At 47.4% G+C, this 25985-nt stretch overlaps 1 long non-coding RNA gene across 1 annotated transcript; it reads right to left on the bottom strand.

The window, feature by feature from the left end:
• Positions 1–547: 547 nt before the first annotated feature.
• Positions 548–9286, bottom strand: LOC118617128. The gene is made up of 3 exons (XR_004956799.1): positions 9132–9286; positions 1730–1861; positions 548–579 (listed from the first exon to the last, which is right to left on the bottom strand). It is a non-coding gene; the product is annotated as an uncharacterized LOC118617128 (long non-coding RNA).
• Between the last annotated feature and the right edge of the window lie 16699 nt (positions 9287–25985).

The raw sequence follows: 25985 nt of genomic DNA, 5'->3' as shown, positions 1-25985 counted from the left end.
TGCCACCCTCAGCCTGTCTTCCCTGCTTGGCTCCCATGGTCTCCATACGACCCACAGGCATTCAGTCTGGCTGGGGTCTCAGGCAGGAGCGACAGAGGCTCTTTCCAGGAGCCCAGACTGCAGTTCTAAGGCAGAACCCACCAGAGATTCCTCCAATGCCTTGAAGCAGAAGAGGAGCAGAGGGTCCTGAGGGTCCCCGTTCACATGACAGGGGCTATGTACTAGGTTTGGGACTTGGAGGCAGTTCTATACAGACTGAGCCTTTGTATTCCTCTCCTCTATTATTAGGCACCTGCCACCAGGTGTGTAGCAGTGTTTGCAAAGCGTCCAGGTAGAAGATTATCAAACTGAAATTTACATAAAGATGACCAGGGAGAACTGCTAATAATCCAGATAGCTGGACCCCATCACTCAAACTCACTGATTCAGTAGCCTTAGGTGCACCCAGTAATCTGCATTTTAAAAATCACCCCCACATGCGCTCACATGTACACACACACCAGATGAGCCAGACAGAGGTAGATTCTCTGAAAAACACTGACCTGGGGTTTAGGCTCTTCTGGACAGAGAAAAGGCATCCTTTTAAAAATACAATATGATTAAAATTATTCTCTCAAAATTAATATCATTCATTAATTTGGCATTTTGCAATTCAATTATGACTAAATTCTATTTTAATAACATAATGTAAAAATCAAAGTGAAGAGTAATACTTATACAAATGGAGCATTCTTAGAAGAATCGGTATTTTTGTCTCAGCCTATAGTTTTGTTTCTTAACACAATATGATTCTCCCCAAGATAAGGACCAGGCTACATTATTTTTTAGTGGACATTTAGTCCTGTCCAAACATCCAGGGATACAATATTTGGTCATCTCTGTCACCCCATGAGCTACGACCAGCCAGGCTATAGAGGCAAGAAATGTTATTGGCAATACAGCCATATCACAATCATTGGACTAATAAAAGATGTAATATTTTTAATGTATAAATCCTGTAAACCAAACATACAGGTGAACATTATGGGATGTTTGAAACTAGGGACATGAGTTGAGCATGGATATTTTGAACAGGATCAAGTATCAAGAACCTTTTTTTATGGACCCAATGTCTGCAAGATAACGTGATTATAGGATGTTAGAATTAGGATAGAAGCTTGGAATTTGAAAATAATTACAGAATTTTACAATTATGGTGGGGAAAAAGAAAGCTAGCAACTTACAAAAAATGGAAGTTTTACTAGAAAGGGCATTTTCCCAGACTTTCTTCAAGATCAGTAGATAAGAAGTAGTGTTCTTATACATAATCTATAATATTACAAATGTATTATTAAATTCATCTGGAATAGCTTTAGACCCACCGCTACAGATTGCGAATAAAACAAGACATTCTCACCTGTGAAGTCTGTGTCAAAACACTGAAAGTGTCTTTTGCCCTTAAGAGTTGGAAAGTTCCATATGACCAAAGCTTTGGCATCAGAAAAACACAGTCCTCCCCCAAACCTTTCTAAAGTAGCCTACGTAGAGAAACATTTTATTGTCAAGGTACACCAAAAAACAATAATTTAAAGGTTTCTAGAAAGTTCCTTGGCTAGTTTAAAGACAACACACAGATAATACTATAAACCGTCAACTACTGAAAATAAATTGTGTAGTCTTACAGGTCGGATTATGTCTCCTCGCAACCCCCGACCAAACCTATGTTGATGTCCTAACCACTGCTACTTACAAATGCGATCTTATTTGGAGATGAGGATCTTGCAGATGGAATCAAGTCCCAACAAGGTCACTAGGGTGGCCCTGCCCCAGTATAATGGTGTCTGCTGAGAGGGAAGCCTGGAAACAGACTCGGAGAGGACACCTGTGAAGACAGCGGGAGATGCGGGTGGAGATGGTGGCAGAGACTGGACTCCAGAAGCTGGAAGAGGCCGGAGGATCCTCCCTGGAGTCTTCGGAGGCAGCCAGCCCTGCCCACACCTTAACATCACACGTTCAGCTTCCAGAACCACGAAAGAACACATTTCTGTTTGCGGTATTTGTTCTGACAGTCCCGGGACAATGACCCCTGGGTTTCAATTCAAGTATGCTGAGAAGTGGTACTTTCCTTTTGAAAAACAATAATGAGATGTTAAAAATGTTCAGTAAAACTAGAGTAATATCCACCCAACCTGTTTGGAACTGACTCTTTCCAGCAGGCCTCAGTGACCTGTTCTGGTTGGTGCCTCTGAAGGTAAAGTCCCCATATGAGATGCTTTCAAAGTCACATCTCACTTATGCGGCACCATGCTAGGCACCAGGTGGGAGACAACGAAGCCAGGCCCCTGTTCTCAGGGACACTACCAATCTAACAGCTGATACACTTGAAAAAGCCCCAAGGAGACATACACCTTTAACAAAGCTGTGGTACGTATGCAATGGAGCCCTCCTTGGCCATCAAAAAAAATGACATCTCACCATCTGAGACAGTGTGGAGGAGCCTAGAGGGCACTGTGCTCAGTGAACTATGTCAGACAGAGGAAGACAAACACCACGTGATTCACGTGTGTGTAGAATCAAAAGCACAAAATACACAACAAACAAAATAGAAAGAGACTCACAGACACAGAGAACAGACTGAGGGTTGTCAGAGGGGGAGGGGCTTGGGGGCTCAGGAAAAAAGGTGAAGAGATTGAAAAGTACAAATGAGTAGTCACAGATAGTCACAGAGATGTGGATTGAAGAATAGGCAACATCGTCAGTAATGTCATGATGACATGATGGTGCCAGGTGGGTACTGGGAACATCAGGGGGACCACTCTGTAAAGCAATGATTGTCTAACCACCATGCTGCACATCTGAAACTAATACAGAAGAACATTGAATGTCAACTGTAGTTTAAAAATAAGTATATACATAAAAATGAAGCACAATACAGGAAAAAGAAAAAAAGAAAAAAGAATGATCTCATGAGAGGACTAGTTTGAACAGTGTCAGACAGTCTGTCATCTCAGGCTTTCTGGAGGAAGTGCCCAGCTTAATCTCTCTCTCTCTCTCTCTCTCTCTCTCTCTCTCTCTCACACACACACACACACACACACACACACACACACACACAAAAGAAAGAGAGAAAGAGAAAACTGGATACAATGCATGTCTAGTGACTACTTCAAATGTTACAATTTCTATTTCTCTAGTTAAAGGGGCTCTTTGATAAATGTACAAATGGCATTGGGACAATGAACTGATGGGATTAGAGAGTCAGGTCATCACCCTGGCCAGGCTTCTGCAAAAAGGTGCTGCTCAGATGCAGAGCTGGGGCCTCCTGCCCTGTAGTATCACACCCATTCTTGCCTCTCTCCATCATCATGCTTTGGATAATATTATTACACTGAGAAGCCTTGGCTGGTAGGCAGCCTGGATGACAACAACTTTCATTTTATTTATTTAAAGCATGGCTTGCCCAGATGGTCTCCAGAGATGAGATAACGCATCTTAGATTCCTGGGGGGCCAGGTACAGTTGGAAGTGCATTCATTCCAATATCACCACCATCAAGCCAAGGCTAAAAGCACTTTCTCAGACATAAGGAACCAGGAAAGATCTACAGTGCAAACATAATGTTAATATCACTGTTAAAATAATAACCAGTGGCTCTTTCAAACAAGTGTCTCAAATTGGCTCCTCCAGCCATGAGTTCATGGTCAGGGAGGGTGGGCAGCGAGAGAAGGCTGTGCCCCCTTTCTTCAAAGTGCTCTTAGCAGGGATGGGGCCTGTAGACCAGGCATCCCAGTGCCCTCTCAGGCTGGGTTGGTTTTATGAATAATTCATGTGGTCATGAAAAAAAAAACCTCAAGACACAAAAAGGAAGCAATAAAACTTACTTTTGGTCATTTGTTTTCTAAGTTCCTTCAACAAATACTCCCTGCCTCCAGGCAGTGTGTTGGGAACTACCTCAGCTACTGAGGTAGAAAAAGAATGAAGATAAAGCTTCTCTCCCCACCTTCCCAGTGCAATAGAGACACAAACAAGTTGTTCAAATACACAAAGAGCTCAAATAAAACTAGTGGGATGGCATAAGAAATGCCAACAGGACAAAGTCAAGGGAGTGCAGAATAAATTGGCTGTATGGTGGAAGCACTATTTGGGTTGACTTTTGAAGCTTAAATAAGTGTTTGCAAAGCAAAGAACAAGGGTAAGTAGAGGAGGACTTTCCACAGAAGGAGGAGGGTGGATATGGCACATTCTGAGAAGGAAGAATGGTCTGTAATGGGGATAGAATGATGGGAAGCAGCCATAAATGGATTTGGGAAAGTAGCCTCTAGGTACTTTGGGAAGGGCTCTATTAGCCAGACTAAGGGAGTGGGACATCATCTTGTGAGCCAGGATTTGCAGTTTCATAAGATGTCAGTGGGTGTTACAAAACTAAGCTTCGAAAACACTGCAGGACTTATCAGAGCCTTTAATACTTGAATACATATTGGAATTTCCAAGGAGGGGGATACAAAAGATATGCCATATTTCAAATATTTTAATCAGAATAACTTTTTTTCTTTCTTTTCTTTTAAGAGAGCTAGGTCATGGGATGAGCATTCCACAGAATATACATTGGAAAATGCTTAGAAAACAGCACAGATCTGTGGAATGTTTTTTGAGTAGAGCCGTAACATATGTGGATGTTTAGGATTGAAGTCTAACCCTGGCGGCAAGAGAAATATTAAAATGGGGTGGGAGAAGGTAAGTGTTTGTGACCAACTTCATATAAGGATCCAGGGATGATGTATGGTTCCAACTCTGTCACTGAGAACACATTGCAGTTGCCATGATCAGGGACCCAGGGGGAGAGAAAGTGAGACAGCAGTTTGGGGCAAGCTGATCGGACATTACTCAGAAGACAAACTACAGCATTGTTTTAAACTCATTTCTTTTGGAAAAGTCAAGAGGAGGGCTCCGTTATTAATAAAATGCTATAAAATGCATTTTAATTATTGCTGAGACTTGAGTCTTTTACTGAAATACATATTCATAAAACTCTGTGGAGTATAGATCATTTACCTAATAGAGCAAGACAGCTCTGAAGTCACCTTCCTAATCTATCAGGTAAATATCCACTTATAATTGGTTATTTAATTTTCGCTCTTTTCCCAATAGGTTAGAATGGCCCGTGAGACTGCTTTATTCCTTAGCAGAAGTCTGTTATCATCTATCATACTGTCAATAGATATATATTCATTAAAGAAATGATGAGTTATTGCCTGGAACAAGAGCTAACATTCAGACTGAGAGAAATGCAAAACCTAATGAAACAGCTGCTGTGGGTGAGAAAGAGCAAATTTTTCATTTTAATAACCGATTATACTCCAGTGCAGAAGGGTGAGGAAGGATGGCAGAGGGAGCTGGTTTGTGTCTGAAACGTTCTGACCCTGCTGAACAGGCTCCTTGCTCGAATCTCTTCCTTTAAAAAAAGAGAAAGGAACAAACCCCTAACTATGTACTGCCCCGACACACATGCAGATATACATGCACATGCACACACACACGCACACACACACTTCACTTGATTGTGTATCTTAGGCATCTCTGAAGCAGTCCACTAGATGGTTCTGTTTACTCGGTCTTTTATTTTTATAATTTATTTTTATATATTTTTTTACTTTCCAATTACAGTTTACTTTCAGTATTATTTTATATCAGTTTCAGGTGTACAGCACAGTGGTTAAACAATCATATACTTTCAACAGTGTTTCCCCTTGATATTTCCAGTACCCACCTGGCACCATACCTAGTTCTTACAATATTATTGACTATATTCCCTATGCTGTACTTTACATTCCCATGGCTATTTTGTAACAAAATTGTACTTCTTAAACCCTTCCCCTATTTTTCTCGATCCCCCAACTTCTCCCATCTGGATCTCATTCAGAATCCCAACACCTTATCTTCCCAATAAAGTTAGTGCTGTTTTGTGATGAGATGGACGCTTGGAGAACTGAAGGGTCTGCCTCAAATCCAGGGTCAACAGTGGCAGAGCTGGGATTTGAACCCGGGCCCCACTTTCCCCACAGCTGCTTCTCCCACTGAGACAGAGGTTGGTCTAGGAAGCAAGTGCACTGGGTTTGAGGAGACCCCGGAGGCAAAGAGACTTACCCATTCCTCTCTGGCCTTGGCCCAGCCAGACCCCAGTGGGATTCATCAGTTACCCCTACCACTCTAACTGGTCTTCAAGTTAAGCTTTGCAAATAAGTGTGTGTGTTTCTGCACACATGTCTGTGTATGTCTGTGTGTGTGTCTCTGTGTGTGTGTTTGTGTGTTTCTGTGTGGGTGTCTGTGTTTTTGTATGTGTTACTTTACGTGTGTGTCTGTTTCTGTTTGTATTTTTTTTTTTACCTCACCCGAGAACATTTTTTGATATTTTGTTCAGATAGAGTGGGAGGGGGAGAGAGAGGAAAAAACATCGATGTAAAAAGGACACATCAAGTGGCTGCCACCCAGACGACCCAACCAGGGCTAGGGACAAACTGCAACTGAGGTACGCACCCCTATTGGGAAGCAAACCTGGGTCTCTCCAGACCGCAGGTCAATACTCTAACTGCTGAGCCAAACTGGTCAGGGCTCCGTTTGTATTTCTGTGTTTGTGTTTGAGTTTCTGTGTGTGTGTTTCTGTATGTGTGTGTGTGTCTATGTGCATCTGTGTCTGTGTGTGTGTGTGTGTGTGTTCTGCAGGATGCATTTTGTCAAACCCTTATGTTCAATGCCAATAGAGAAGCAACCAGACACAGTTACAATGGATGAGGTGGGTCTCTGGAGCCTGCCCTGACACTCTACAGACCCACCCTCCTCTGTGCCCCTGGTGACCCCTGAGACACATCCTAAAAGCCTGGCAGAGACCAGGGCAGCTGTGGCTGGAAACCAGGTGAACCCAGTGCTGGCTCTCCGTGGGGGTCTTGGCCCTCAGGAACAAAATCCACCTGTGGGTGGTCAGGGAGGGAGTCCCAAATCTCTGTGAGCCCAGCTGATATTCACTACTACCTTTTGGAACAAATGTTTTCAAAACGAAGTCCCCAGTTGCATGTGGCGTGAGATGTTCAGGCAATCACAGAAAAGAATATTCTGAAGACAAAGACCAGCCATACTGAGCAAGAGATTGGGCGGCAGGGCTAAGAACTAGCTCTAAATGCTGTGGGTCAGACCCTTGAGACAAAGAACATGCCCAGGGGTTGTGTGCTAAAGACACGGGTCAGAGGACAGAAAATGATGCTGATGGAACGGCAATAGATCTCATTTAAACTCTATGGTACAAAGTGTTGTTCCCTTAGTGTAGATGAGGAAACTGAGGCACAGGAGCCCAAGTCCTGCACCCGAGGTCACCAAGCCACAGAGTGGAAGCCTGAGATCCCATCTGTATTCCTACGGGGACTCTCTCTTTGAGGCCCACCTTATAGAGAAAATATGGTAATGTCTTCTTTTTTTGGGATCATGAAAAAAAATAAACTGTTTCACCAAGTTGATTTTCTAGGTAACTAAAACATCTACCTTTGATCCCCAAATGTTTTAAGATTTTAATTATTTTAATGGGAACATTTTCTCTGTTCTTGAAACAGACTATTCCGTGTGATTAACCCCATCTCTTTGGCTCAGGGCCATCAGCACTAGACTCAAAGGGGCTCTCTGCTGGATGTAACCCAGGAATAGATCATCCCAGGATCCCCCAGGGGCTGGTCATCGACCGCCTCTCATCACCTGCTGGCTGAAGTATGGGCCATCAGGCATCCAGACCCACCCACCACTTCAGGGCCCTTCCTGCCATTCGGAGTCTTTCCCATAGGCTCTGGTCACACAGTGCTGTGCAAAATTAACTCCCAAACCTTCTGTGCTGTGGCTGGCCTCGTGGCCTTAGCTCAGGCTGTTTCCTCTGCCTCCAGTAGCAGTTCTCCAAGTGTGGGCTGAGCGTGCCTGGGCTCCAAAAGAGCCTCTCAGGGCATCCCTGGGGCCCCACCTTTTTCCACTTTTTGTGTGTGTGAGGCCAGACTTTCTTCCACATATATCAGCCAAAGCTACACATCACGACAGATCAACTGAGGGAAAGATCCTGCTGTCTCCCAATGAAGAGATGTTCAGAAATGTATAATGAGGCCACATTTTGTGGCCTGTACTATTTTGTTTTGGAATAACTTATTTTTTACAACAACAAAAAAAGATATTATTTATGTCCACATGGACTGGGTTTATTATTATTACTTTCAACACACTGGGAATTTGCAATGGACAAATTTACAATTTCTCAGTTCTAATGTCTAATACAATAACATCGCTATAACCCACATAACCAAAGGTCTTTGGGGTCCATGGTAGTTTATAATTCTGCAAAGGGAACCAGGGCCAAAGAGCTGGAGGACCACGGGCCAGACCACCAATGCCTCCTTCTCCACCTGCCTTGCTCTTAATTCCCTTTCCAAACCAGGCTCAGGAACCACCTTTCTCAGGCTGAACCCTATGATTGGGACAGACACAGCTAATATGCACACATACCTTCCCCCACCTTCTATTTATTCTCCTGCACAGAGCTGGGCTGTTTTGATATCTGCCTGTACCACTAATCAGTTGTCTCCTTCTGTGCCTTTCTTGTCTTGGGGTTCTGGCACTCAAGGTCATGAACGCATGTTGGACTGAACTGTCTGTCATCACCATTCCCGGTCGACAAGCTTCCTCCTCTAATTTGCCCGCCTTGGGTAAAGCTCTTAAGCTTTCTCATCCTCAGTTCCTTGGGGAATAAAAACAATACTAATATTCATGGGGTTAGATGAGACCTGGGATTGGAGAACCTGCATGCACACCGCAGTGCATTCTTGTCCCCCCAACCCCATCACAAGTCCTCCAGAAATTCTCCAGTTTGAAGACCATCTGCAGACAGTCACGCCTGTGTCTACGGTAGAGTTACAAACCAGCCTTGTTGTTGACACTCTTCCTTGAGGCTGCGGGGCTGCCTCCCCCAGCACAGAAGCCCATCCCCATACTGCCACTGCTCAGATTCATCCAGGCTGGGAAATGAGAGGACCAGGGTTTCTAGAATCAGGATATATTTCTTCCCTAGAGCATCCATAACAAAGTAACATAAACGTCCTAGGAGCTTGAGACAATGGAAATGGATTCTCTCACCATTCTGGAAGCCAGGTGCAGGCCAGGCAGGCTCCCTCTGAAGACTCGAGGGTATAAACCTTCACTGTCCCTTCCTAGCTTCTGGTAGCCCTCGGCAATCCTGGCGTTCCTTGGCTTGTAGCTGCATCACTGCCATCTCTGCCTCCATGGTCACATGGCCCTCTCCCCAGAGATCTGTGCCCTCCCCTTTTCTTACAGTGACACTAGTCATTGGATTTGAGGTGGCCCACCCTCATCCAATATGATTTCAGCTTACAAACCACATCTGCAAAGACCGCATTTCTAAATAAGGCCCCATTCTAAGGTGCCAGAGGTTAGGACTTGACCATATTACTTTGGGGTGAGGACACAACTCACCCACTGCACAGGATTACAACAGGAGTCTCTAAGTGAAGCCCACAGAGCATGTGTAGTTGGGGGAAGTGCACAGGCCAATAGCCAGTCTTTATGACCACTTTTCAGCTCTGGAAAGATCTCTGCTAGTGTTTGGGTTCGTGAGTGATCTGAGCAGAGATGACAGAAGTCTGCCCTGCAGGTGAGAAGCAGGCAGCAGGCAATGGAGAAAATCCAATTCAGCACCGGATGGTTTGGGCAAGTTGAGTCTTAGTTTCCTTATGGGAAATAGAAACATTTGGACTTTTCTCTAATGATCAAATCAATCCCAGAAACTGTCATTCATAACCCTGGTACAGAGCAAGTATTCAATAAATGGAAATTGTTATAAGTATTGTTATTACTACTACTATTTTATTCCAGCCCTATCAGTAAACTTCACTCAATATGACGAGGTACAAAAGTTTGTCCTGAAGGTCATATGGAAATACCATGCCATCGATTTCAGGGTTTTTAAGGGCAGTTCAAGGAATGCAAACCCAGTCCTAGTGAACATTATCGAACTGTCTCTTCTCCCTAGGTATTGTGGAAAACAGGGCTCATATAAAAAAAGCAAAAAAAAAATTTTAATGTCTATTACTTAATCACCCAAAATTAGAGGTTATCATTTTTGGTATATCTTTCCAATATTCTCTCTATATACATATTGGTTTTTGATCAAGTGAAATTTTTTTGTTCAAAGTAAGTTTTGTTTTGTGGCTTATTTTTTACTTTATAAACCACACACCTTTTCCTGTGTCACTATCTGGTCTTCAACCACTTCATTTTATAGCTCTCTATAGATGTAACACACTTTATGCAAACCTCCTATTATTGGACACTTCGATTTTATTATTGTTGCTTCCCATAGGATAACTGCAATAAAATCCTGGTAGATAGACCTGCACATACACTTAACCAGCTTCCACAGAATCCACTTCTCAAAACAGAATGCACGGGGTTAAGAATATGAACATTGTTAAGGTCCTTGATACATTGTAACCAAGGGCCTTGCAGAAAGTAAGTACCAGTTCCCTTGGGCTGTTTGCAAAAGTGATCCTTCCCCTACACCCACAGTAATGCTGATTTTATTGTGTGTGTTTTTTAACCTTTACTTCTTTGGGCTTATCATTTCAATCAGGTCCATTTTTACATTTAATCAATTGAAGGGCAGCTTCTTTGCAATGGTTCCCTTTTCCTGTGATTCAATTCGAGGGTTGTTGGCCCACTTTTCCTGTAAGGACTGAATAGTAAGTATTTTAGGCTCTGCAGCCTGTTGGATCTCGGTTCTAACGACTCATCTGCGGTTGTAGCTCAAAAGCAGCCACAGACAACATGCAGATAAATGAGCATGGCGGTGTGCCAATAAAACTTTATTTATGGACACTGAAATTTGAATTTCATGTCATTTTCACGTATCATGAAATATTATTCTTCTTTTGAATTTCTTCTCTACCATTTAAAAAATGTTGAAAATTTTTTTACACATCTTACAAAAGCAGGTGACAAGCACAGGGCATATTTGGCCCACAAGCCTAATTTTACCCAAGGCCCCATCCACACAGGACCCTTATTATCCTTTTGAACTTCTCTTTGAGAGAAGCTTTTTTTCTTAAATCTAATAATTTCCCATCCTGGCTGTGCATGATAATAACTTGGAAAGTTTTTTTTTTTTTTAAAGCCAGGGCTGGGCTCTGGCCGGTTTGGCTCAGCAGTTAGAGCGTCAACCCGCAGACCGGAGAGTCCTGGGTTCGGTTCCTGCTAAGGGCATGTACCTCAGTTGCAGTTTGTCATCAACCCCAGTTGGGGTTGTGTGGGTGGCAACTAGTCGATGTGTCTCTCTCACGTCGATGTTTTTCTCTCTCTCTCTTCCTCCCTCTCTCCCTCCTTCTCTATCTGAAGATGAATGCAAAAATGTCCTCGGGTGAGAACTAAAAAAAAAAAAAAAAGCCAGGGCTGGGTCCCAGCACAGACGAATTCATCCCATCAGGCTCTCTTGGAGGTTTGCATGGGCACGGCGCCTGACAATCTCTCCAGGTGACCCTGAAGCTTGGCTCACACTGCACTTCAATTAGTCACAGGCAGACGCAGCTCCGTTCTGCTGGGCCACCTTAGCCGGGGACCCAGGGCGCTGCCAAGAAGCCACGACCCTGGTAGCAGGAGGGAAATGCATTGTGTGACAGCTGAGGGTCGCCAAGCATTCTCCAGATGTGCTGACAAAGGGCTTCAGACTCTGGCTTCATTCAGAGCTCACTGCCGGCCTCCCTAGAAGGAAAGACAAGGAGGGTTTTTAACAAAAATTTCTCCTGGCGACAGGGATCTGTCTGCCCCAGCTCTGTGCTTAGAAGATCTGACCCCATGCATGGCTTAAGCTGCAGGAATGGGGGCTCTCCCCGACTCTGCCCTTCCCAGCAGACACAGACTTTGGTCTCTCTTGAGACCAAGTAGAAAAAGATGGTGCATAGTGATACCCACCTTGGCTCCCGCCCTGCCTTCCACTTCAACCCACCAACCACGGGCACCTAGCACAGGGGAAGAACCCTGCCTCTCTCCTTGGGTTCTTCCCCCTCTTTACATTTCTTTGCAGATTTCAAGGTGATGACAAAAGAGAGAACAGTCTTAGCATTTGTTAATACCCACTTGACCCACAAAAGAAAATTCACCAGCATTGCGCTGCTTCTCATTTAAAAACCATTAGACCGTTCCGCTTGGCGGACCAGATCTAAATATTCTTAAAGGGGTGGTTTAATTTAATGATTACCTTAACAAGCCCCCTTTTAAAATGATGATCCGCCAAATTCAGGGGATTTGCTTTGGAATCTGATCCAATAAGTGGCTTTGTACAAAGAGGAGCAGACGGAATCTGATTTGGTTCAGAACCCGGTGAAAATCATGGAAATTACTTTGCATATTTAATCACTGTGGAAACATAAGTACAAACTACTTTCTAGAGAGATTACCTTAGGAGGAAAAAAAAAAAAAGAGTCAGGCTCTGCAGCCAGCATGCCAAGTACTTTGATTTACAGGGAATTATCTGGATTTTGTAGAGCACCCCGTGTTTCAAAGACGTCAGCCTGCTCAGCTACTGGCAGAAAGATGTATTTTAAATTGTGGAGCAAAAGCTGGGCGTCGCGAATGGAAGTGACACGTGAGGACCCGACGTTGAGGTCTGTGGGGTGACCTTGAATTCCTTACTTGATGAGGCCTCCGGTGACCTGTGGCTGACCCCATGAGGGTGTGTTATCCCAAGGAAAGCCCTCTGGGTCTGTCGTCAGGAACGGAGGCACATTGCCCATGTCAGGGAGGACCCTGCCTTCCTGTCGCCCCGCAGCACAGAGCAAGCAGAGAGCTCTCAGCTAGAGGAGGGGGTGGCAGGGAGCCCTACAACGGCTGGGAGGCGGTGTGACCTTGGCTGGGTCTGTCACCTCCCCAAATATTCTTTCTTCCTTTGCTCATCCTTTCCTCTGGGTTTCTTATTAACTATCACCTCATCGGCGAGGCTTCTTCTGATCAGCCCACCTAAGAGAAGCCCCCCACGCGGTCCTCCCTCTCACTGGTCACTGTTCTCCTTCCTGCCTCACGTCCTCCCCGCAGTGTGCCTCGGACCGTGCTCACGCTCTGCCTCCTCCCATCCAGTGAGCCTGGGCTCCGTGTGCTCGGTTCACGGGCTGCTTCCCCGAAGCAGTGCCTGGCTCAGTGAATATTCGAATGAAAGAATTAATAATCCCGGCCTGTGTGGCTCAGTGGTTGAGCGTCGGCCCATGTACCAATAGGTCACCGGTTCGATTCCCTGTCAGGGCACATGCCCAGGTTGTGGGTCCAATCCCCAGTGGGGGGGGGGGCATGCAGGAGGCGGCCCATCGATGTTCTCTCTCATCGATGTTTCTATCTCTCTCTCCCTCTCCCTTCCTCTCTCTCTAAAACCAATAAAGGAAAAAATTTTAAAGAAAGAATTAATAAGGTCCGACTCCTCGTTACTTATGTGAGGGCGAAATGTGATCAGAGTCGTGAGTACTTAACAAAGCAGAAGGAGCTGTACATGGGAAAAAGGAAGTTCAGACAGATTTTTCGGGTGGAAGAGGCCAGCGTTGGACCCTAGCTACCTTCTCCTTCTGTGACCTTGGCCAAGTCACAGAGTTGCCTTTCTGAGCCTCGGTTTCCCGTCTGTATAACGGGACAGCGCATATCTCATCCAGTCGCAGGCAAAGGGCCTGGCCCAGGGCTTGGCGCATGGTTTGTAGTCAAGAATGAGGAGCTGGTAACATGATTCATGGTTGTGACGGTCAATTAGATGCATCGGCTTGCCTGGGCCATGGATGCCCAGACTGCTGGTTCAACAATATTCCTCCGTGTGTCTGTGAGGGAGGTTTCTGGAAAGATGAGCCTTTGGATTGGTGGGCGGAGGAAAGCAGACGGCCCCTCCCAGTGTGGGCGGGCACCACCCCGTCCCGCAGGCCTGACAGAGCGCTAGGTGGGAGTTGAAACTGCCCTGCCTGCCTCCCTGACCTGGGACATCACGTCTTGTCCTCGGGGCTCCCGGATCTCCCGGCTTCGCACCTGACCTGAAGTCTACAATATCGGCTCTCCGACTGTCCGCCCTCCGATCTACGCCCCTGTCTTTCCCGGCCTCCAGCTTGCAGTGGGGAGGGGCGGGACCTCTCAGCCTCACAACCACATGAGCCAACACGCGTAACAGATTTCCTTCGGGAGAGACAGATACATATCCGAATGGTTCTGTTCCTCTGGAAAACCCACATCAATACAACGGGTAAGGAAACAACTCTAATGATGAGGATACAGAAGGACACCTGTCTACCTGTCACTGGGGACACTCACCATTGGAAGGTTCCTTCCTGACCAACACCTCCTCACAGGGAAGTCTGAGCTGTATTCCAGGGGAACTGGGCAATAAATGGGTACATTTAAAAGCTCTCCGAAAAGCACTCTGTTTTCGGGTCCCAAGTCCCAACAGCTGGCAGGCAGTTCCCACTGTACAACATTGGGACGCAAGCATCTGTCTCTATGTGTACACGCTCGTGGAAGGCGTAAACTTATGCAGTAGCTACACACTTTGCAAGATATATGTGCTCTTGTGAGTGTGGGTGTGTGACTATGTGTGTTTGGGTTTGTATGTTTTCCGGAATGGATTGTAGCGACCAGATGTGTGTACCGCACGTGTGTGTAAACACAGAGAGCGATCTGTACACAGCAGCACGCACGTACCTGCTCCGGGGCTTCCTCTTCGTGGACTCCGTGAAGCTTCCCTGTTCCTGGAATCTCACAAGTTTCCGAGCCTAACAGTCGAGAGGTTAATGAACGTGCTTTCTTTCCCATATGCACTGAACAGATAATTTTCTTTTACTCTTTATGATAAGTTGAAAAAGCAGTTGAGTGACAGGACAATTTGTCAATCAACTACAATGTAGAAGGGGAATCTCTTCTGCATAATTTTACACCCAGAGTCAAAAGTGACCTCTGGCTGTACGTCGAGCTGGGACCGCAAAGGGGACGGACGAGTTGGACGGCGCCTGTCAAATCCACACCTATTTTCAGCCCCAGGTCCTCCTCCTTCCAACCTACCCTCTGAACCCGCGGAAGAGTTTTTGCCAAAAGGCAGAAAGGCAGGGGAGTTCCTGTGGTCAGTCTGTAAAATCCTCAGAGCTGTCCCCTGCCCTAGCCAGACGGCTGAGGTTCCTTCTCACCTGGACCTGTCCCGCCTCCATCACCGCTGCCGCCCTGCCGCAGCCACAGGCTGTCCCCGACACACCACGCGCCAGGCTAGTCTTCCTGCGCTGAGTCTGGGCTTTCTCTGTGCCTGCCACCCGGGACTCGTTCATTCATTCAACAGAACCCGACAGAAAGCCTGCTGTGGATCAGACGTGTGCACACGCGGGGCCGGGCAGGGCTGGAGAGCAAGAGACACCGCCTCTGACCTCAGAGCACATCCGCCCTGTGGGATGGGGCCCCCCTCCTGCACCCCTGCCACCTGGAAAACCCTCACCACTCAAGGTTGGGTCCAAGTGCCCACCCTCTACCCACCCCCAGGTAGAACCAGACACGGCTTCCTTTCCACCTTCACGGTGGCCAGGGAAGAACTGTCGTCGTCACACCTGTCTCACCGTCCTGGGCCATCTCATCCTCCTTTGCCCATTAGACTAAATCCCTATAGTCCCATCCACCTTCAGACCCCCGTCCCTTGCACAGACCACTTAGCATGTCATACATTCCGAAAATGTTTGCAGACTAAATGAACCGGCCACGCAATGGATGGGAGACTGGAAGGAGGGAGGGGAAGAGCATGCCAATGGCCAGTGAGGCAGAGAAGAGGGGAGACGCTGAGTGACCTTCAGCCTGTGTCCTCACGGTCCCTTGAGGGATGAATGGTGGCGTCGTCGTATTGTTAACTGAGTATAGCTGCCCTTTGGACCTTCGGTTTCGTTCTGGGTGTTTATAAACAGCATGTCAAATTTCCCTAACGACCTTACGGAGCAAGAATTGTAATTACCCCCGAGGCTCAGAGAGGCGAGGCAAGGCCCCCAAGGTCACACAGCTGACAAGGGGCAGAGCTGGGGTTGGAACTCTGCTGGCCCGACTCCAGGGCGGCTGCCCCACCCGGTGCCCACTCCCAGGCGGCGGCCCTTTGTGTCTGAGCGTGGGCAGTCCCCTCGGGTCGGCGTCGGGGGCCGCGCCCGCTTGGCCAGTGTGAGACAGGTCCTTCTAAGAGCCGCTTCTCCTGCGCAGACGGTTTCAGGGGACGCTCTGCTACCACCCGAATCGTGGAAATTGTTGTCAATGACCCCGGGTGGCTGTGTCAGAGAATTATTGCAACAGCTACGGTGAAAAGAAAACTTTTTTTTTCCCACCACTTTTCGGTGAAAGCTAATTCAGAATAACTCCCTTTAACAGTTATTTTATGCTGAAATACTGAATACCTCAGGGAGTCTTTTAGGGATTTTAAAGTCTCTTTATTTATAAATGATTCATGCTGCATTTTCAGAAAAACCTACAATTAGTGTGGGTAGCCCAGAGCTCGAGGGAAAGGTAGGAACGGGAGAGAAAGCAAGTGCGCACGCACTCTCTGCCCCTTCGTCCATTGTTGCCTCGCGGTGGGCTCCGGAAAGAACCCGAGAAGAAAGGCAAGGAGATATTTTGTCTAACCTTTTAAATACATGCCCGTTCACCAGAGCTTGTGCAGCGGCTGCTTCCGTGATCTGCTCGACCCACAGAACTCTCAGCGCGCTTCGGGCTGGCTCGCTCTCCGTCCCTGCAGAAGCAGAGAGGGATCGGGGGGCTTTGGGAAGACCCCATCTCCGCGGCACCTGGAACGAGCGAGATCCGTGGCCTCGGGGTCAGCCCAGGGGCCCAAGGAGAGAGTAAAGGAAAGATTCTCAGTTTTATCTCTAGAGCCGTCGAGGAGATGCCTGTGCAAACCGTTTCCGAGTTGACTGCCCTTCCCGGGCCCCGTTTTCTCACCCTCCTAGTAAGGTGTAGCGCGCGTCTCGCGGGGTTTCACGTGCAGTCATTCATTCGGTGCCTCCCGGCGCACGTGCAAGACGGTCTCTGTCCCGAAGCCCACAGCCCCGTGGGGAAGGCGGACAGAGGCCACGAGGAGCTCAGGGAACACGGAGCGACGTGGGACCCAGATGTAGGAGTCAAGGAGGGCTTCATGGAGGCGGTGATGCCTGGGCCAACATGTGAAGGGTGACTAGGTCCAAGGGGAAGACTCTGGGGTTGGCGGCAGCAGCAGGGGCAGCGATCTGGAGAGCAGGGGGGGAAGCCCGCGTGGCTCCAGCTCAGCCCCCTGGAGGAGCTCAGCATCGGGAAGGTGCAGGTGATAGAGGCGAGCGTTAGAGGGTCTGCAAGATGATTATTCCAATAAGAGGACCGTGCGAACTCTGGGGCTGTAGGGCCCTGCACAGTGTCAGCCATCATCCCACATTACTGCCACCCTAGGTAGACGGGGGCCGAGGGGGCAGTAATCGAACCAGGAGACGGAGCTCGAGTGTTTCGGTGTCTCTGACAAAGACTGTCAATGTTTCTTTTTCCACATGTTCTTACCCCGTTCACCTGGTCTGTGTGCAAGACTGGCAGGCTTACCTCCTTCCTCCATGCACGCATTTGTATGTGAAATCAGGTGTTTTATTTTTGTGACTAGCATGTGGGGCAGTGGAAGTAAATATAGCAGAACTCAGAGTCACTGAGAACCAAAAACACGAAAAGGAGAAGAAACCCTCTCCATCCTGAGAAACCTGCAGAACCGACGCCCAGCATCCCTCTTCCCCCCGCAAATGTCGCCTCCCCGTCACGCGTACTGTCTCTCCCCAGAAAACACACAGCCGATGCTGGGCAAAGAACATTTCATATATTTAATGAACTTTTTTTCATGTAGTGAGTATTTTTCTAATCTCTACTGTTGCCAGGTAAGGAGAAACAATGTAGCAAGGAGGCAGAAATGAAAGCCAGCCAGTTTGTGCAGTCAAGAGCTCAGTCTTGTGCGGGCAGATGTCACAGGAGGCTGGGACAGAGCACATGGGGCGCTCCCTCAGGGGCAGGGGCGGCACAGGTCAAGGGGGCCAGATCAAAGTCGGGGCATTACCACAAAGGGAGGGGCATTCTGAAGCTGGGCCAGAGTCGGCCACAGTCTGACACCCAGCACTGACTTAACATCCCTGTGCCTCAGTTTCCTCATCTGTCAAGTGGGGATCACAACCCTACTATTTTGCTTTGTTCTGAGAAACCTATGAACACATTTAAGATGCTCCAAAGAGTGTCTGGCACATGGCAAGTGCTCAGGAGAGTTGATTAATCTTATCATATCAACATCACTATTGTCATTACTATAACAGATTTATTAGTAAGTGATAGGGGATGAAGTGTGGGTAACAGGCAAGATGTGGAGCCACTCCTGGGTGTGAACCCCAAGGAATGGAGATAGGCGTCCAGGCATGTTCACAGTAGCATTGTTGAAAATAGCCAAAAAGTGAAAACAAGCCACTTGGGTGTGTTCTGATGGTTGGATAAACAAAAGGAGGTGTGCCATGCACTGGAATATTATTCATCCCTGAAAAGAAATGAAGTACTGATGCCTGCTACAATGTGGATGAACCTTGAACATATGATGCTGAATGAGAGAAGCCAGACACAAAGACTGCACGCTGTATGATGTCATGTCTATAAACATCCAGAACATCTGTAGAGACAGACAGTAGATTGGCGGTTACCTAGGACAAAGGGCATGTAGCTGTTACTGAGGGCACTTATTTTGGAGGAGATGAAAATGTTCTTCACTTCAGTTATGGTGACAGTTGCACCACTGCAAATGTACTAAAACTGTAGAATTGTTCACTTCCAATGGGTAAAATTTTGGTGTGTAAATTATATCTCAATAAAAGGAGATGGGGAAGGGGAGGAGGAAAAGGAGATTTGGAGACACTGTTAGAGATGAGAGAAACCAAGTCTTACACAAAACAGGGGGCCAGGAAGAGGCATACCTGCAGGATGGACACAGACCAGAGGTCAAGGCCTGTGCATCTAACACTGGGAACTGGGTCCATTTTTTCTAGGACATCACTCGGACCTTTATAGATCTAAAGTAGGAACGCAGCCGACAGGCACAAGTTTTTCCCGCCTACACATTCAGTGCTAATGTGGGCCTCCCAATGGACCTCACTGCTAAGCCTGGGTGCAGTGAGGACCAAGTCAGAGATGCCCCAGCCCTCAGGAGTTCACAACCAGTGTACTGAATGAACACACCTATGTGAGGAAACATTAGGACATTGAGGAAAGGGATGAATGCCAGTAAGGCAAAAAGATAGTGTGCAGAATAACTAGAGAAGCAGCCTTGGATGTTGGAGGGAGGGGTCAGAAATGCTCTGAGGAGCAGACATTGGATCTGAGGCTCAACAGCAAGGAGCCCACCATGCACAGATCCAGACCAAGCGTGTTCGAGATGGGGACAGAAGCACAGACAGTCTAATTAGCCCGTAAAGCAGCAGCCGGGTACATTCTTAACTGGAAGAACAGAGAGCGATGCAAGTGAGAAGACAGAGAAATCCATCTGAAGCAGAATCATTGGATGAATCTCACAGTCATGTGATGAGTAAAGTCAGCCGGGCTCAACACTGTATGATTGCATTTAGGAGATCTTATTATTATTATTTTAATATGATTTTATTGATTTTTTTAGAGAGAGAGGAAGGGAGAAAGAGATAGAAACATCAATGTGAAAGAGAACATTGATTGGTCACCTCCTGCACGCCCCTTACTGGGGATTGAGCCCACAACCCTGGCATGTGCCCTGACTGGGAATCGAACCAGAACCTCTCAGTCTATGGGATGATGCTCAGTCCACTGAGCCACATTAGTCAGGCTAGGTGACATTCTTTCAAAGGCAAAATGACAGGAACATGATGGGTCAGATGTTACCAGGGGCTGGGGAGGGAGAAGAGGGTTGGGGACAAAGAAACACAGAAAAATTTTCATGTAATAGAAATCTCTCTCTTTGTGGCAGTGTGACATGCTGTCTACATTTGTCCAAACTCACAGAACTATGCCCAAAAAGGATGCATTTTATGTATGTAATTATCCTATAATATTAAAAGGGGGATATGGCTGGTGTTGCTCAGTGGTTGAGCATCAGCCCAGGCACCAAGAGGTCCCCAGTTCAATTCCTGGTCAGGACACATGCTCAGGTTGTGGGCCTGATCCCCAGTGGGGGGCATGCAGGAGGCAGCCAGTCGATGTTCTCTCTCATTGATGTTTCTATCTCTCTTTCCCTCTCACTTCCTCTCTCTCTCTAAAATCAATAATAAAAGGAAAAGAAAATTTTAAAAGGGGGGATGAAGGCATTGTTAATTTTTTAAAAATCTATAGGCAGGTACGAAACCATTCCTTCAGTGAGTGAGCCCGTCATCACAAGGCATTGAGCAAGTCTTTAAACAGAAGGCCTCTTAATTAGAATTAATAGTGTGCAAACAATAATAATTGGTATCAAAACAAAAAAATACAATGTTGAATGTTATTTTTTTATAATAAAGAGAGGTCCCAATATTTTCTTGGTACCTGCTCTGTGTCCACACCACGGTCTATGCCTTGGTTAATTGCAGGAGCAGAAATTAGGTCACCACTTGGACTAACTTCTTCTCCTTGATTCTTGTCTACTTTCCGAAATTTTCTTGTTGGAGACCAACACAATGCAAAGCCAATGTGCCTTTCCCCCCCTGCTCCCTGAAACCTTTCTAGTTCAGTCAATCAAGTGGTTCACATGGCAGCCGACTCCAGGATAACAGATGTTATTTCCCCCTAAATTGACAGAATCAAATGGTTACTTATTATTTACTCACTAATAATTTATCTCCTGTCTTCTTCCCAAAAAGATCTGAGTGCCTCACTAGATGTCTTGGCATCACCTCCAAAAAGTATAAGCAACTCAAGAAAGAAAATAACCCCTGGAGAAGTGGTCTTTCGTTGCACTCCAGGGTCCACAGCGTTGCATAGTCAGGTGCAATGAACCCATTACTGCGGAATGTGAATAATGGAGAGTCCAAGCTGGCAGTGGTGCAGGGGTGAGACCTGAGTTGTGAAGTCACCTCCGCAAGCTGTCTGTTCAGTTGAGGGAAGGAGGTCTGGTTAATTTGGGCCCAAAGTCTTGACACATGGAAGAACCTGATGCATTCTTTCCTGTGTAAGGCGGTTAAGCTAAAAAGCACTTTCCAGCCTTTAAATGTCATCTATGGATCAGCATTTTATATGCAGAATTTCAGGGATATGGCAAGGTGGGCATTGGGACTGTATGGAAAAACAGAGGCTCAGAGAGGGTAGGTAACTTGCCCACGCTCACAGAGCTTCTGAGAGTTAAGCTAGGATTTTGAATCCAGGTCTTTCTCAATCTGGAGCTCAGGCTTACCCCATCTTCCAAGTTGCCTCTGGGCTCTTTAACCTACATGTCTGGCCCTGGCTGTCTGTAATCATGAAGTTTCTTAAATAACTTTGACATCCTTTGCTAGCTTTGGGACATTGCATCCAAGAATTTTCACTGTAACTGTATCACTGTTCAGCCACAAGCAACAGCAAGACCAAATTCCAACCAGCTTCAAGGAGGCGATGGATCACCCCTCAGAAGTCGAGGTAAGGGGCAGGGCAAATTCCAGGCACCATCTGGTAGAGGACCTGCATTGCTCTCCAAGGTCCTTTCGTCTGGCTCTCTACCATGTGTGTTCTTCCTCTGTGGGCATGTATGAATCAGGTTCCAGGAGCTCTAGAAATGTCTTCAAAGGAAGAAATGGGCCCAACTCCTTAGGTGGGAGAGGACCTTTTCTAAAAGACCCAGCTCTCATACCTCTGAACACATTGGCCGGAGCTGGGGTACATATCCTTTCTAAGCCCCCGACTGGCAAGGGAGAAGGGATGACCATGGAAGCTGTCAATAAACCTGGTTGGATATTTTCTAACCAGTGTTTTCCTCCTGGACACTCAGGCAGACTGCATTTCTCAGCTGCTCTTACAGTGCAGATTGGGCCATTTGACTGACTTCCACCAAAATCACATGAGAAAAGTGCCTTGTGTGGTCCTCCATGCTTCATCTACACGCAGGACCTGGAAGATGACGCCACCATAGGATGTAAGAGTCTGGCTTCCTGAATCACTCTCTGGATGGCCAGCCACCAGTCCAGACACCACTGATGTCACATCCCACTGGGCCACTGGCTTAGGGTTATTTGTTGCTGCAGCTAGCGCTGATGACCCTGACTAATCCAAGTGGTTCCAACTAACTCTCTGAGGTGGAAGAGAAGTTTGGGAGTCAACCATAATGACCACTAAGAAGCTCAAGGTATATACTTTACACATAGTTGAGGGGTGATGTCCAGGATCTCCCATGACCAGGGAGACAGAGAGAAGATATTAGAAAGAAGTTTTAAAAATCAAAGTGAGCATTATAGGACAGCTTTGTAGATTCACATTAGTCTCTGTGTGACCTTGGGTGAGTCACTTCCCAATTCTGAGCCTCAATTTCTTCAGGGGAACATGATGTCCAAGGTCTATTCAGGCCCCCAGTGGGTCAGGGTAGCTCAAGGGACTTATCTGCACTCTTCATAGGTTTGGTACTGTTGAGGCAACACACAGAGTGACCTGGGAAGAGGGTCATTTTCAGGCCCAGGTTCCTGGTACCCACTTCTGGGAACCTATCCCAAGAAGCCCCAGGCCACCCCTCAACTTCAGGATAATAACATCTGCAGGTAGTGACCTGCGGGGCAGATGCTTCTCTTACTGAAACAATCATCCCTCTGTATTTTGTGTCCTACCCACAAAGCATGATTTTCACAACTCTAATTGGGGAGCCAACCAATGTAACTCTAATTTATTGTGATCACCTCGATGCAAAACCCCAACAAAACTGCCCAGTTTCTCAAGCCTACTTGGATCCCCACCCCCCATTGCTGAGTCCCATCCATCCCACTACTTAATAGTCGCTTTTGTTCTTTTCATTATTAATGCTATACACACAGTATTTATTTACCACAAAACAGCCTTCCACTTGGAAGAAAAACATCTTCATTTGGAAGTACCCCTCACATCAGCTGGTGCCATGACGACTGGAAAAAAACTGTGTGTGTAGAAATAACTGTCGGTAACTGCAGACCCACTGAGTGCCAGGCACTGCCTGACATTCATTGCCTGTTTCATCTTTCTTAGAGTCTTGTCCCTTTCACCCCTGTTTTACAGACGAGGATACCAAGGCCCCGGAGGGAGGAGTAATGAGCCGAGTATCCCACAAGAAGTGGTGCAGAACAAGGGCTTCTGCCCCAGACTCCACTTGGACACATGGCCAAGTGGCCCCTGGTGTTGAGAAAAGCATTCAAGACAGATGCAGAGAGAAGCATCTCCTTAGCCCCGATGGGGACTGTTTCTAGTTCCTCTCATCTGCACCCAGAAACTGCCAGCCCACCCACTTCAACTTTGTGTGGACTCACATGACTCTGGCTTCAAGGGCAGTGGTGGGCAAACTCACACACGCTTGGTACAGCCTGGGGATTTGTCCATCTGTGACCTCAGCCCCTGTTGGGTGACACTGCTTAGGGAACGGAGAAGGTGTTTTTCTCCCCGCCAGAGCAAGGAAGGCAGTCTGTGCCATGTGACTATATAATCTCCCGAGAACCAGTCACACTTGACCAGGAAACTTCTTGGTATCTTTCTTCTATTCCACTATCTCTTCCTCTTCACACCTCAGGTCCTGCTCACAGCCCAGCTCCCCAGCTCAGCCACCCTTGGGCAGCTTGAAGGGGGTTGGCAGGGCTGGAGGTGAGCAGGGAAGGCAGAAGCCAGCTGGAGGAACTGCCATACTCTTCCCGCAGCTTCTGCCACAGTATTTCCACCTCCGAATCATATCACACTGGGGTGAGGGCTTCACCGTATAAATTTGTGGGGTGAGGGGCTCACTTCAGCTCACAGCACCCCATTAGATTTTAATTCCACATCAGCACCAGATAATTCTTTAGTGGAAATGTGCCCCCAATAAGTACATCTGAAATTCAAATTTGTCTAGGCAGCCTATACATTTATTTATTTGCTAAATCAGGTGCCCATACCAGCAGGGTTAGAGAGGGAATTTCCATGGTCCTAATGCCCCATACTTCTCTTGTCCCTTCCCCAGAGCATCTCCAGGCCTCAAAGAAAGAAGTCATTCATTCCAGGAGGCAGACCTCCAGACACCCTGGTCTATGGTCACGCCAAGTTCCCCTCTGGTGCTGCGGGTCGCAGGTGGTAAGCTGACCCGAGGGCCTGCCTCCTTTTTCCTGTTCCACCCTTCTACCTGCAGGCCCTCCTCTGTGGACACAGCTTCCTTAGCCCTGGACAGAAAACTTGGGAGCAAAGGTTGTGCCCCTCACTGCCGTGTCTAAGAGCCCACACCAGAGGTGTAGCCGGGCTGCCACCTTGGCTCTGGCTGGTATTCATCGGTCCTCCACCGAAGCGCCTGGAGGACGGATGAGGAGGGAAGTGGTCTGTGAGTGACTCCAGACTCACGCAAGGGGCAGCCCCACCCCCGGCCCATCTGCCCAGAGGTGCCAGCTGCATAACCTCCAACCGACTGACGCAGACAACAGCCATGCTCTCTGGTCTCTGGATGTCAGTTCCTATCAGGAGCCAAAATGTGGAGCCTGGCTGACGCTGAGATGCAACAGACAGCTGGACAGCTGGACAACTCTCCGCAGTCCCTCCTGAAACTCATGCCAACCAGCTCCGCCTTTACATGACCACCTGTCTATTCATGCTGGCGAGTCTGCTGCAAGAGGGCCATTTGTTCCCTTAAAAACACATGTCTTTATTATTTCCAGTGAGGGACCTTGACCTGGGCCGGCCTCTGGGCTTGCGGGCCTGTGTTCCCTCTGTTTCTTAATAGTGCCCACCCCACCCACTCAGCATAGCAGATGCAGAGGTCTCTGTCCCGGCATTCTGCTCTTTCTTTTATTTTAGTTTTTACTTTATGTATTTGTTTTAACTTTTGAGAAAGAAAGAGAAATAGAATCATCAATATGAGAGAAACACATGGATCGACTGCCTCCTGCATGCCCTCTATTGGGGATCAAGCCTGCAACCCAGGCAAGTGTCCTGACTGGGAATCAAACCAGGACCCCCCAGTCCATGGGATGATGCTCCATCCACAGAGCCACACCGACCAAGCTGTTCTGCCTTTAAAATAAAATAGCACAGCCACTGTGAAAAATGGTATGGAGGTTCTTAAAAAAATAAAAGTGGAACAACCATCTCCCTCCGCAATCCCACCTGTGGCCTTCCTCTGAAAGGACTGAAAGCGGGACCCCCAGACACCTGGGCCCCCAGCTCATGGCAGCACTGTTCACGCCAACCACGGCTGGAGCAACCTGACTGTGTACCGAGGATGAGTGGGTGAGGAAACCTGCTGAGCACATTTGACGGAATATTATTCAGCCTTAAAGAAGAAGGGATTCCTCTGCCATGTAACAAACAGATGAACTTGAGGACGTCATGCTGAGTTAAATAAGCCGAACACAGAGGGACAAATACTGGAAAGGTCCTCGTGCAGAAAGCCTCTGGAATAATCAAGTTCATAGAATCAAACAGCAGCGTGGTGTTTGCCAGGGCCTGGGGCCAGGACGGCGGCACTAGCCAACAGGTCTGCCAGGCGGAGGCATCCCAGAGAGGCTGGGCGCCCCTGGGCATGCCAGTGACGATTCTCGTGGTGCACCTGACAGTCTGTTCAGAGGACAGGACTCCTGCTCAGGGTTCCTGCCACAACAGAAGACAAACTTAAAGCTTGTCAGCCATCCAGGCAGGACAGAGGAAAGTCAAAATCACGCCTGTGCCTGGAGGGACCTGACACCTCGAAAACCTAAGCCCGAATCCTGGAACCACTGTATGAAAAGGGGAGAAAGAATATCAACCTGTGCATTACAGATGCATCTGTCCTCGCCACATCTGTCCTCGCCACATTGTGCAACTCTCAGG

This window comes from Molossus molossus, unplaced genomic scaffold (genome assembly GCF_014108415.1).
Source record: "Molossus molossus isolate mMolMol1 unplaced genomic scaffold, mMolMol1.p scaffold_m16_p_1, whole genome shotgun sequence".
In the NCBI taxonomy this organism is placed as follows: domain Eukaryota; kingdom Metazoa; phylum Chordata; class Mammalia; order Chiroptera; family Molossidae; genus Molossus; species Molossus molossus.
This window is presented reverse-complemented; position numbering and strand designations above follow the sequence as displayed.